At 36.8% G+C, this 14981-nt stretch overlaps 1 protein-coding gene across 12 annotated transcripts in view; it reads right to left on the minus strand.

Annotated features, from left to right (window-relative positions):
* The window catches only part of YAP1 (Yes1 associated transcriptional regulator), a 111024-nt gene that overhangs the window by 43358 nt on the left and 52685 nt on the right, over positions 1-14981 (minus strand). The window lies entirely within an intron of this gene.

The following is a 14981-nucleotide window of genomic DNA, read 5'->3' on the forward strand; positions in this document are numbered from 1 at the left end:
GAATCATCAAGCTGCACAGGCTACTGAAAGTTTGATGCAAGCATCTGTTTGGGCTAGAGTTGGAATGGAGTAAGGTCAGTAAGTCTAAGGGGAAATCTAGGCTTCTCACAAAACTAGATTTATAATAAGAGGAGACTACAGGGACAGATCAAAATAAATGTAGAATACCTTTGAGTTCAATTTACATCTTGATTTTAGTGTCATAAATATTCTAACTTCTCCAAGAAGGAGTATATAAAATGAAGCAAACAGAAGTAGCAATATTTTATTTACTTAAGATAAATACAAGCTAAGCCCCACCCCTAGAATTTCTGACTCAGTAGGTTTGGGGCTGGGCCTGAAAATTCCCAGATGATGCTGATGCTGCTGGTCCAAGGAACATACTTTTGACAAACACTGACCTAAAAATAACTACTTAGAATTCTTTGGCTGGTATAGAACTGTTTCTTGAATTTATGTAACTTGTATAAAACTATAATTATTCACTGTTAGGCATCATGGGCAGTTCAGAGGCCAAACTATCAAGCACTGCATGTCTGAGAATGGCACACAGCCACATCTGCTAGAATAAGATGAGGCAAATGGCTCAACATCTATCAGGATAAATAAAGTCATAAGAAGGGCGATGCTTCTTTTTTTAAAAAACTGAAATGGCTCAAGCAACTATCATGGAGAAGTAGACCAAAATACATTATCTTGTTTGTCCTCTAATGACCAGATAGAAATGAAGAGTAGGACTCTGGAGGCGAGTAAACTGATGTGATCCATGGGAACTACTACTCGTAACTTAGCTTTAAACCATTTTTAGCTGAGAACTCTTCACTTTCTCAATTCAAATGAAGAGTCATCTCTCTGTGCTGGCAAAATATTTTCTTTATTATCTAATGCCATAAAACTTATCACACAGTATTATTTGTTTATATGCATTTTCTTCCAGGCTAGACTGTGAAATACCTAACACAGGAGTGTATATTTTGCATTTTTCTATTTTACTGTCGAGTAGGATGTCTACTACTCAGCAAGGGCAGGAATTTACATGTTGGCTGACATTAATGTAATCAAAACAAAATTCAATTAAAATTCTTTATTTATGCTTGTAAGACAAAAATATCCTGTTTCATCCTCTCCACGTAAGTTCAATTTCTCCATTATTTGGTATCACTTAAATTGAAGGCACAGGGATATAGCAAATTCTTTTATTCAGTTAAGTATTTATTGAGTCCCTACTATATTCAGGCTCTAATCTAGACCCCTGGACATACAGAGATAAGCAAAACAGTTCCTGTTTCATGGAATTTATGTTCTAGCCAGGAAGACAGGCAGATATGTATAGTACAATGTTGGCTAACAATAAGTGCAGTGAAAAAAAACCAAAAAACAAGAGTGCAAAAAAAACAACAACAAAAAACAAACCAGCATGAGTGCAAAACCAAAACCAAAACAAACAAAACAACAAAAACAAAAACCTGGAAATGATGTTTTTAAAATGTGGACTAAGAAGGGCCAAACTGAGAAAGTGACCTTAAAGCTGAGACTCGAACACAATGCAAGCCAGCGTGTGGTGATGTGGGGCATGAGCATTCCAGTCGGGGAAACAGCGAGGAGGCCGGTATGAAGGGGGTAGAATAAGCAAGGAATGAGGTATGGTGATTCACTTTGTTTTTATGTTCCAGACTTGATCAGAAAACCTCTCAGCATTTTAACCAGTAAATAGTTGAATGGGTTATACCTAAAGGGGACCACCACTACTAAAGGATAATAACAATGTCTCCAAACTCATGGACAACCTCTAAACATGTGAGAGTGGGCAATAAACATTTTCATCCCAGATTATGCTTACATACACTAGAGGTAGGCCCTTTGACATGGGAAAGATATGGGAGTTTTCCAAGGCTGGGCTATCATGCCTAACCACCACATCAAAGTCTTTTGGAAAAAGGAGGAGATAAAAAATAAGCCCTGGATCAAGAAGGTAAACAGAAAGAGGTCATCATTTTAATAAGATGTAAAGAGGGTGAGAAATTTGAATTAGGACAAGCAAGAGAGAGTGGTAGGCTATAATTAAAGTAATTCATAAATTAGAATTACTTACCCTTGGGGGAAATAAATTTTTATGTAGCATTTACTACTACTGGTTGAATGATAACTACTATAACAAATACTAACTTCCTGCAATGTTTTGAAAACAAATAAAATACTCTATGTCATAATACTGAAGGTGACTCAACATCAACTTCCTGCTCTTGCCTAAGGACCTTCTTGCATTAGTAATGACTAACAAACCATTTGCAATGTCTAATCAAGCCAGAAAGTCTTGATTATGCCACAAGATGAACAACCTCTCCCTCTCACCTGCCCCACAATTCAGGAATAAAGATGTCACCCAGGACACTGAAAGTTTACTAAACACACCCCTATCATGGTTCAAAGTACAGGGCTATCAAGAAGTAGTTTCCTTAGAATGTAAGAGGAGTAGCTGGAGAAGTAGATGCAATACACCTTTCAAAGGAATCTAACTTTGAAGAATTTGTTTTGAAATTCTGGTCTCTTACACTTATGATGAATCACAAACTGTATTATTATACGTAAGGCATTGTTCTAAGTTTTTTTGCAAGCAAATTAACTCATTTAACAGTCCCATGGCATAGGTCCTATTATTATTCCCACTTTACAGATGAGGAAACTATTGCCTCAGATCACTTAGCCCAGACTAGTAACTGGCAGAGCCTGGATTCAAACCCAGATAGTTCTAGCTCTCCAGAACTCATGCTCTTAAGTACTACACTGCAAATACGACAAACATTAATGAAAAGTAGTGTTTTTTTAAAGTTCTTTTCCTAGAACTTTCATGAAATCCCATTGCTTCAGTCATATTCATATAGATGGCTCCTACATCTTTAATGCTTCTCACAAGGTCAACACTAGTCTTTCTTCTCCACCAACTGGACACCAACACTTCACAAAACATGTCCTCATATTTTGAGTTGACGTTACTTTAAAATTCAATTGCCCCTGTTCCTCAAATCAAACTTTACTGTAGACTTTCGTATTTCCATGACTAAACTTTAGCAGTAGCCTACCAATTGGTTTTTTCTATTTTTTTTTTTTTTGCGGTACGCGGGCCTCTCACTGTTGTGGCCTCTCCCGTTGCGGAGCACAGGCTCCGGACGCGCAGGCTCAGCGGCCATGGCTCACGGGCCCAGCTGCTCCGCGGCATGTGAGATCTTCCCAGACCGGGGCACGAACCCGTGTCCCCTGCATCGGCAGGAGGACTCTCAACCACTGTGCCACCAGGGAAGCCCTACCCATTGGTTTTAATCAACTGCAACATTAAACATTATGTGTACCTTAAGAGCATCTTGCCTCACACCTTCTCTGGGGAAGTAGCTCTATGACTCAGGGCTCCCTAAAGCCCACAGGAAAAATTCTCAAATCTTAATTGGTTATTCAAGGTCCTTTGTTGTCACGCATTACGTAGCACAGTGCACAGGTTCTGAAAGCATCACCACTACCATTCATACCTCTCCTCATCCAGTCTTCTTTCAGTCCTTCAAACTCTTCCTCCTCTCCTCTCTCCAGGACCACCCTGCAGGCACCTTTCTCCCTGCCCTCCTTGCTTAGCTAACGCCTTACTCGTCCCTCCCCAATGTGAATGCCCCTTCCTCAAGAGGGCTTTGCTTACATATACAGTAGTTTCCTCCACTATTGCACCAGGTGCTCTCTCTTTGGTAAGATGATCCTATCACATTAGTAATTTAGTAATCCATTCAAAGTTAGTCCTCCTGCTGCATGGCCTGTCTTTCCGGTACTTAGCAGGGTCATGCACTTTTCACCTCCACATATATCCCCAATGCACACACCCCAGCCTGTCTCCTCCCAGCCGCCACTATTTTTACCCACTGAAATTCCACTCCATTTTCATGCTGTATCTTTGTAAAGCTTTTCTCAATTCCTATCCCACTAGTAAGAGTCTTCCCCACCTGTGAACTGAAATTGCACTTGTTTTTGATTTCTTGGATGCTCACTGAAGATTGTCTTGCATTTGTTCTTTTACACTGAGTTTAATTCAGAATTTATCATTCTGCCCTAGAATACAGAAAAAGTTTTCCTTTTTTTTTTTTTTTTTGAGTGGGTATGTTCAATTTTGCAAGGTTGCTCAGGACAAGGATGGCATCATTCATCAGAAACTACCACCAGGTTAGACTGTGATTCTTTGATCTTGCAGATGTGTGGTTTTTAAAGTATTTGAGAATGAAAATATATGCACCCCTGACTCTTCTGCAGTTTTGCTTCCAAGGGAGTCTTTCATAACCATTAACATCTGAAATTCATATGCTTGACCTCATTAAGTCCTAAACAATCCTTAACAAAATTCTGTCCACACTACTAAAATTTTGGAAAAGGTTGTCGTGTATAATAAACACTATAATATCACTGTCACTAACTTTTTTTGTGGCTTTAATAAGCAAAACACGGGACAAGCGTGTATAAATGCATTTGTTGAAGAAAAAGCAGTTTATAAAATCAAGGTTTGGTTAAAAAAAAATGATTTCTCTTCTGGCTTCCAAAGTAACTGTTTTATTCTCAGGGTGAAAACTGATTTAAAGTGTGCAGCTCTAAGTTATGAGCTCAGGTTTTGTCATTTTTGTGTACTGACCTAGAGGCTGGAAACTAAAAAGATTATAAATATACTGATGAAAATCTGCTTCAGGCAAATAAATGCAAGAGTGGTAGCCAAGCCATTTCTTTTTTTTCCCCCTCGAGTTCAGGTGTTCTCCTATTGTCATAAGTAGCTAGAAGATTCTTCTGCCCAACTACTAGAACATACTGATGAGCCCAAACCCCCTGTAGATCACAATGCAGTGTAAGATGAAACTCTGGCCCATACATCTGCAGGCTTAGATTGGAATTCTGGCAATGTTACTTATCTGTATTCTACTCACTAGCATATACTGTGTCCCCAAGCACTATGCTCATGTCCTGTTTTAGCAGATGCCTCACTGAACTCTACTCATTTGCCTACATCCTGACATTTCTCCCCATCAAGCTCTAAGTCTTGAAGGAATCACCTTGATTTTTTTTGCTCTTTATATCCGTAGAGCTTAGCACTACCACCAAATACAACCGAAGTTTGTTGAGCTGAAATGATTAAGAACTTATCTGTGAAAAGAAGGATTGATTGATCTTGGTCAAGTCAGTCTCTCCGATCCTTAGTTTGTGCTTTTATAGATGATAGACTTTTTTTATAAGTTGGTAACATTTTGCAGCATTTTTTTTTTTTTTTTTGCAGCACATGGGCCTCTCACTGTTGTGGCCTCTCCCGTTGCGGAGCACAGGCTCCGGACGCGCAGGCTCAGCAGCCATGGCTCACGGGCCTAGCCGCTCCGTGGCACGTGGGATCTTCTCAGACCAGGGCACGAACCCATGTCCCCTGCATCGGCAGGCGGACTCTCAACCACTGTGCCACCAGGGAAGCCCCTGCAGCACTTTTATATTAAATGAGCTCTCATATGAAATGGTGGAGTCATCCATTTGTATTAGGCACTTAGTAAAGGTCTTTTCCCAACTGAAAATAGAAATATTAATAAAATAAAACAAGGAATAACAAAGTGGATCTTTAATAACATTTCTATGGTTTTAAGTTCACCATTCTAGAGTCTTCTATCTGTGTAGTCCATGAACCAGCATTATAGCACCTCCTGCAAATCTGTTAGAAATGCAGAATTTTACATCTCACCCCTGACCTATGGAATCAGAATCTGCATTGAAAAAAAATCCCCAGGCGATTCCTTTACAAATTGAGAACCACTGATTTAAAATATGGAAAACTAACAATGCTTACTTTAAAACTCTTTTATAGAACTACCTACCACTAACCCAAATTTTACCAGTATAGCAAAAGTACCATTTGATGTGTTACTTGGTTAAAAAAACAAAAACCAATCATCTTTGATGCATTATAAATGAAATTAAACTCTAGAGACAGCATACTTTAAAGAAAACTGTGAAAGGTTTAGATTCAGACAGACCTGGTTTCAAATCCTGAATCCAGTATTTAATTATTAGCCTTCTAACCTTCGGCAAGTTACTAATCTGCTTGATGCTCACTTTCTTTATCCAGAAAATGGAGACAAAGACCTTCTCAATTAATTGTTGAAAGGATTAAAGGAGAAAGTGCTTGACAAAGGGAAGGGCTTAGAGTAGGTACTTATAAAAAAAAAGTCGTTCCCTACTCTTTCCTGGAAGTTTTGCCATTTTGTTCTAACAATATATTTAACTTATGAAAACTTGTGTATAATATTGAGATAGGTTTATGAGAAAATAAACCTGGATCTCAAAGAGGAAATGACTGAATAACAACAATAGGGAACCCATAGAAGGTTTTCCCTTAGATAGTGGAAGAACCCTAGAGAGGAGTCATTTTTAATGGGCTCCCAAATTTTTCAGGATAAAGCTCAAACTTCTTAGTTGATCACACAAAGGCCTTCTTTAGATGTCTTTAGTCTCATCTCCCCACCATTCCATCACTACTTATATGGTGCTGGGGGGTGTCAGGCTCAGTAATCTCTCACATAATGCTACCTTTATCTTCCCTTTTCTTCTGTAAACTTAACTCCCACTCATCTACTAAAACTCAGGTTCTAAATTCAACCACTTCTCACCACTTCCCTTCCACCACCTTGGTTCACTGTTTCCCCTGAGTTATTGCAATTGCCCCCTAACTAATCTCCGTACTTTTAAAAAACTTACTCAGATCGTATCACTCCTCTGTTCAAAACCTACAAGTCCCTATATAATAGGGCTTCCGTGCTACCTTTCAGTGACTGTTCCAGTTGCAATGGCCTTCTTACTGTGCCTCAAATGTGCCTCAGCAACTCTAAATCAGCTGTTGTGTTATGCATGGAACATTCCTCCCCTTTTCCCCAGATATCTTCATGGCTCTCAGTTCACTCAGATCTTTGCTCAAAAATCATCAATTATAGAGGCCTACACTGGAGAAACTATCTAAAATGATCATTTCCCTCCTCCATCCCCCAGTCAGTCACTCTCTGGCCCTTAACTGGTTTACTTTTCTTTTCTCTTTCCATTTGTAACTATCTGACACATTGTGTACTTGTTTCTATTCTGTACTCTCATGATTTAGAATCGTGTCCTGCACATATTTTCAATTTTTGTTGAGGGAACGAACAAACCTCTGGCTCCTTAAAGATGTCTGCTCTACCCTCCCGACCACTTATTCACTTGTTCCTCCTCCACTTTCTCAGCACTTGGTGCATGTCTCCCATAACATTTATTGTTATAATTATATGGGAAAAAAATTGTTTTACCTTGACTCCATAATCTGAGTGGCCATTACAATGATGTCTAGTACAAAGTAGAGCATTTGATATTTGTTGAATGAATGATGTGGAAAGAGAACAATTCAATTGTCTCAAGGTGAATAATAAGACTGTTAAAAATCATCTGTCTCTTTGTCTGTTATAGCTAGATGAACTTCCTAGAGGAAAAGGCCAAGTATAAGTTCAGAGAACTTTCTAATATGCAACTCTTCAGATTTTCTTCAGCGTAACTTGAGTGTTTTAGATTTTAACTTAATAGCTTACAGAGTTTTAGTATGTAAATTTATAAAAGATTAGCTTTCTATAAAGTTCATTTAGACTTCAGACATGTTCAAATAAAGCAATGACCTTTCGGTAAAATTTTAACCTAAAGTTTTATCACCTCTTTACCTTACTGACATCAAAAGAAAATATTATTTTGGAAAACTCTATTGTTGCAGGATTTTTTTCATTTCACTGATGCTGCCTATATATGGTAGTCTATGGATATCATTTTTAAAGAATTAGCATCTTAATCTTTCACACAGATATTTCTCTTATGAGTCATAAAATTATTGTAGCAAGAGAGTAGCCAGAAGGATTTAGAAATCAGTAGGAAAGACAAAAATAATATTCTAACACTTATCAAGAGAAAAAACAGGCATTTATTTGGTTCTTAAATGTAAATAATTTAATCTCTTTCTCATCCTTTCTACTCCAAAGCTGAGCAAAGTTTCCAAATAATCACTACAAATAATCACTGGAGAAAAGTTGAACATGGACACCTATATTTTTAAACACCACTATTTAATAACTCATTATACTAAGAAAGCTGGTGGCAAGGATACGTATCAAATTTTTTTCTTTATACTCTTTACAATATTATCCTACTCTTCTAAGTTAGTCTCTTGGTTAACATAACAGAAATACGCTTATATCCTTTTCTTCTTCATTAGGTTCAGTATTTACAATAAAATTTCAGTAATTTTCAGAATTCAAATGAACTTTACTTTCCCAAATGATTATTTAAGAGACTTCTAATAGATTTTTTTAAATATTTGTTATTCATGCTCTAAGATCAGGTCAAGGGACATCAACAATCTTGAGTTTCTATATATCTCCCTTTGCTTAAGAAGAAAACCCCTAAAGTAAAGCAAAGACAGAAAGGAATTACCTTGTCTGAAATAATAGGGCATATAACTAAATGTGTGAATACGGTACTGCCTAACACACTTGAGATTTAGATAATTATTTGGGATATCACAATTCTCAAGTGGACACAATCTTAGGAAAATGTTGACACTATAAAAAATACTGTTCTGAAGGTACTGAAAAACCAAGTAATTATATGTCCACTTTTCAACATGATTATTTTGGGCTTCTTTAATAAAGGAATGAAGAAATGAGTACTACTTTAAAAATAGTTCTATATCGTACATGCCAATACCTTAAGTAATACATAAAAACACACACCTTGATTCCAGAATAACTGAATTTAAAGTTCTGCTGATATATTTGGGGTGAAGGGTGTCTTGCTCTGGGAGTCATTTTAGAAGTGTAGCTGGGTAGAATCAGAATAAAGAATGATAATTTATCAGCCAACATCTATTGTTCCATTTGCTAAATGTTGCTGCCTTACCCAGGTATTCTGAGTTTTAATATTATTTAGAAAATACTTTTAAGTTAAAAATCATGACTGGAATCAGTTAATATCAAGAGTGATCCAGGGGGACTTCCCTGGTGGCGCAGTGGTAAAGAGTCCACCTGCCAATGCAGGGGACATGGGTTTGATCCCTGGTCCAGGAAGATCCCACATACCGCGTCACAACTAAGCCTGTGCACCACAACTACTGAGCCTGCACTCTAGAGCCCGCGAGCCACAATTACTGAGCCTGCGTGCTGCAACTATTGAAGCCCATGCACCTAGAGCTCGTGCTCCACAACGAGAAGCTACCGCAATGAGAAGCCCACGCACCGCAACTGAAGACCAGCCCCCGCTCGCCGCAACTAGAGGAAGCCCATGTGCAGCAACAAAGATCCAATGCAGCCCAAAAAAAAAAAAAAAAGAAAAAAAAGACTGATCCCCAGTACAGAGGGAGCGAAAAGCTCTCGCCATCAGAGTAAAGTAGAGGCCATTAGCTGCTCGGACACGAGTGGCATGTTTCATCAAGCAGCAAAGTCATGAAGCCATCAAGATTTTAAAATGCCATGTGTAGGCCATCACGGGGTTTAACAAAGACTTCAGAAGAACTCCTATATACTGAAGATATGATAATTGCAAGCTATGTCATCTGCAACTTGCTTGGACATTCTCACCGAATTATTTTTTCTATTTCACAAACAAATATTTTTACCTTCATAATCCCTATATATTGTTTACTGATAACTTTTATTAAAATGAAATGGACTGGTCCATATTTTTAAGCAGGAAAAATGGTTCTTGTTTGCATATTACTAACCATTTTTTCAGGAACTTAACAAGTAAATCAAGATACAAACTAAATAAAACAAACAGTTTCTTAAGGATTATATTCATTTGGATTATGCTTTTGCTTTTTACTATTTTCCCTTTTCCTGTGGCCATCTTTTCTTAATTTACCAAAATTTGCAGATGAGAAAAAAGCAAGCACTAATTCTGGTTTAAAAAAGATTTGGGATAAGAGATTGAGAGTAATAAAGTACACTGCCTCCGTCTCATACTTCATTCATTGCTTTGACTTTGGGCTTTATTACAGTTTTATTCCTGTTTGGTATACTTAAGTGTTGTTCCAGATATTACGATTTCAGACTGACAAACAATTTCCATCTTACAATAATAAAAAACTTTAAGAATCAGAAAAGGTTTGACCCATGAGAAGAAAACCATATTTATATTTAACACTCTTATCAACACTCTCACGCTTGGAGAATCTATGTGAAACTAAAAGCCAGAAGACAGCGCATGACTTGTGTAAAAATCAATGATGCATATTTGATGATAAAAAGCTTACAGAGATAAACATAACCCTAAAAAATAGTGTGGTAACAGATTTAAAAACTTATTTTAAATGAAGTAACAGTAATTACCAGGCAATGTAAACTGATTACACTGTAAAATATCAGATCAGATCACATTTACTTTTATATATTCAATATATTATACCAAGCACGGTATATTGTTAATACTAATTTCTATGTACCCATCACTTTATATAGATTGTGTCATTTAATCTTCACAATAGCCCTATAAATTCAGTGTTACTATTATTATTGTCACCCCATTTTCCAAGTGAAGAAATGAGGCACAGGTAGATATACTCACTTATCCAAGATCTCATAGTCAGTTAAGTGACAGAGCTGGGATTCAAACCCATGTCCACCTGACCCCAGAGCCCTTGATCTTAACCCCTATTCTAAATTCCTTCTCAGTTCACTCCAAAGGTGAAAAGTAGAACTTAGAAGTTTGTGAACTACAACACATGAAGTTAAAATTATCAACTCCTAAAATCTGTGGTCAGCTCTGCAACTTCCCATACATCCTTACCTCTTCTGTGCTTTTTAAAGCTAAGAAACTCATATCAACTTTCTACCTGTTATTTTCACATTTCACATCTGTCCTATGTCATATTTTCCTTGGTAACAATCTCTCTTTCCCATTTGGTCTTTGGTCCTCTGACACAGATTACACAAAGCAGAAGTAATACGGCAGGCAAATATCAAGGAAGCTCTGTACTACCCACTCTGCTTCTGAATATTTTCCCCACTGCAATGGAGGTGCTTAGCAAATTCTTCCAACACACATCACCTTCCATGATCAAGAGGGCATTTTCTCCACCCATCTTGATATATTTCCTAGGAATTCCATGCAGGTTTTCATAATGGGGAAATCAGAAAGTGCTGCATTGGTAGATCTGGGCATTAGTCAAAAATAAATGCCAGACTTAAAACATGAAAATAATGAATCCCTTAAAATGTACCTGTAACAAGATATCTGACTTTGGATTGTTATCAAAGGTAAATTTTAAAAAAGCAGACAACTGGGCTCATTGATTTTGTATAATTTAAATCAAGGTTTACACAATTTTTAATGGTCCTAAACAGTCACCAGTCCTTTGGCACCAAGTTATTTCTGGATTATCACAGAGTATATTTTCTTGACTTTAATGCTGCTTTAAGATTCAGCAATCTTGCGGGTCACTGTTAACAAGGTACTAATAAAAAACTTAACATCTTCATATAAACAGAGCTGGTTAAAGGAGAATTACCACTTTTCTCTCCCCAAGTCCTTATCTTCTAATGTCTAAAACAAAAACCACTACTGTTTACCCAACTCTTAGTATGCAGAAGAACTATTTTATATAGATCCTAAGCATGCATCAAAAGCATAATACATTTTTAATATAACTTGTAAAGGGCAACATCAAGTAATTTAACAGAATAGGGTTTGTGTATACTTTTATATGTGTGTATATATTATATATTTTAATGTAAAGCAGAACTATTATCTTACTAAATCATTCAAATTTCCTTTAATTTTATAGTTTTCTTTTCCTCACTTTTCAAATTCCTTTCACAAAGTTCACTGTCTTGCCAATTAAATGGACAGTTAAAGAATATAAATTTCTTCCTAGGATCAAGTAAGGAACCCTTTCCAGGTGCAGCTTTGTTTTAAGTGATTTCTCAATTACATATATTTAGAAATTTGGCCAATTACAAATCACACATCTCCAGTCTAGCAATGAAATTCATCATTTCAACCTCATATTTTGAAAAAGGACTTATAAAAAGCAAAAGTAAACTAATCATTTTTGCTAAACCAAATCTGAGTGAAAGAAACTGGATTTCATAAAATCTTAGAACTGGAGGAAATCTTAAAATATTATTCAGTTCCATTAAAAATTATGCAGAAAACTAGAGAGTCTGGAGAAAATACAGTATTTTAAAGGAAAGTGGTCTGATTAGAAATAATTAGAACAGAACACAAAGCTGGACTCAAATATTTGAATGAGGAGAGTTTTTTAAAAAGACTAACACTAGAAAGTTCTTGTTAAAATAATTAATGATAAAAATGTAAATCAAGCTGCATTTAGCTTGATTAACCCAGTAAAGTGCTTCAAAAGAGCTGTGTAGCTTCCTCTTTTATTCAAAGGCTTCAGATTACCAGGTTCAGAAGGCATTCCCTTTAGGGTGAAAATTGTCTGTAGACACCCTGCTTAACTGGAAACAGGCTTGCTGATTTGTTACAGTAAATACCCTGGAAATTTATTTATATACCCTCACAATTCTTGCTCACTGGCTCCAGGCTCTAAAAACTCAGAAGATTATTTTCCAAGCACAGAGGAGCATCAATTTTGCTGCTTTTCTCAAGGAGAAATCCTTGACTGAGAGATAAGATCATTTTCTCTTAAAGCTATTTGAGAAATCATGCTGTGTAACCTCAGTGGAGAATACACAGCCGCCAAACTCCATGGGTTTGTTACAGATGGATAAGGAGAAGACCCTGGGTTGAACCCTTATTAAAATGACATTATGGCTATAACTTTATGTGAACATGAGGTTATCAAGATTATAGTTCCCATGACATTCATTCCCAAGCATTTCAACACCATGTAGAAGTCTTCTATTTGTTTTTAAATAGTCACTCAATGTTTCTCAGATGTGAAGTGAGACTAATAACAGCACCTAACTTAAATGACCATTATGAGAATTGAATGAGACTGTACAAAATGACCTCATCAGGAAGCCTGACATATAAACAGGGCTTCCTATTATTATTTAATACCTTCTACTACCATTTAAACATGCTCAGGTCCCTTTGGGGGTGGCTTTTCCCATTTCAGGTCCTCCCTCCAACTCTCTCTGTCTCGTGCAATGCCCCCCCCACCCCGCTACCCACCCACCCACTACAATCGTGCTTCTTGACACTTTACTCAAACTGTTCCTGCCAGTCACCTCTTTTATTAATATACAGCAGTAAGCATGTCTATTAATTTATATGCAGTATATAAAAACACATTTCATATTTTATAAAACGCAGAGCTGAAATAAAAGATACACAAATATTCTAAAATTTATTAAAACCAATTTGATATATACTTTTGGTTTTAAACATAAATCTGAACACAAATTCTCCCCATTTCCTTAGACCATTACTATTAGAAAATTTAATAGGAAAAACATAAACAAACCACTGTTCTAAAAGAATCATAATCAACCTTTTAGATGCAAAATGCCTAATCTTTCAAAATAAAATTTAAATTAATGAGTTATTTGTTACTACTTTCCCAGGTATAGTTTTTGATGGATTATGACAAAATAAAAAATGTGCGTCATCTTCTTCGGATTATAAATACGAAGCAGCTTTCAGAACTTTTATTTGGAAATTTGATAATTAAAAAAATGGTTGTCAAGTAAAAATATCAGTCAATAAATACTTGCATAATTTTTTGCTTTTGAAAAATTTTAACTCAAGTGTCACATATAAAACAGGTTCTGAGGATAAGTAAATGTACTGATATTAAAATTAGCTAAAATGGAAGATAAAATGGAAGATTATATAAACTCTTCAAGAGTTTATATAAAGAAACTTTATGACAAGAGAAGCTCAGTCACGAATCTTGCCTTGACTTTCATTTTCTTGAATCCTTTCAAGTGTTCAACCCACCAAAGGCAAGAACATAGAGTTAATGCAACAGCAAAAACATTCTCACACATTGTCACCATCTTTAGGGGCAGAAGGACATTTCAAATTTTGTGACCTTTCCTGGTCAAGGAATCCTTGTGACAATGAACTGTACCACCCTCTCCAACTCTACCAGCCCCTTTCCAAAGGCTGCTGTTTAAGAAAATCTACAGTGCAGCTTCCAATAGTATCATGTTGATCGTTTGTTGGGTAGGGAAGATGGATGGGCTGTGAAGGAGGAAGCCATTAAGGCCACTAGGGCTGCCAATTACAGTTGCCATCTGTGCCCTGACCCAGGACACTCAGTAAAGGGGATAAAGTATGTTTGTGTGTGTTTGGGTGGGGTAGGGGAATGGTCAGAAATCCAGCCCAAATGCTCAATCCTGGATGCCAGGCATAGGGCTGCATCTTCCCAGAGGAAGGGGTACCTTTTCCTAATATGCACAAAGATGCCTAATGGGTAGCTATGGCCTTGGGCCCATGTAACAAAGAAGAAGCCAGACAATATCTAACTGACCTAGGGAAGAAGGAACTAAAGATTTACTTAGTATCTACTCCGTACTAGAACTGTAATATAAAAGCTTTATATGTATTATATGATTTCCTTTAATGTCTTCCTCTCTATAATAAGGGGCATGACCACTACCCATTATATAGATGAGAAAAACGGCAGATTTAAGTAAACTGCCAAACAGGAGACAGAAAAAAAATTTATACTCAGGTTTATCTTCTGTGAAAAAGGTGGAAATGTGTTAAATAACATGTACCAGCCCTAAGAAAGATGCTTTGAGCTTTATAAGTTGCTACCTTCCAGTTATTCTCAAGATAGAACAAACATCTACTTTAAGAGGTGAGTTAAGAACACCACAGCTTGGCTTCCCATCCAAACCACAAAAGGAAGAGGGAAGCTTCAACTCTAAGAGACACAAGAAAGCGGCACAATAAAACACAAGCATGTCAAAGTTAACCAAACTAGGAATTTGAGATATTCACTTCAGAAC

Source organism: Phocoena sinus, chromosome 8 (assembly GCF_008692025.1).
Source record: "Phocoena sinus isolate mPhoSin1 chromosome 8, mPhoSin1.pri, whole genome shotgun sequence".
Classification (NCBI taxonomy): domain Eukaryota; kingdom Metazoa; phylum Chordata; class Mammalia; order Artiodactyla; family Phocoenidae; genus Phocoena; species Phocoena sinus.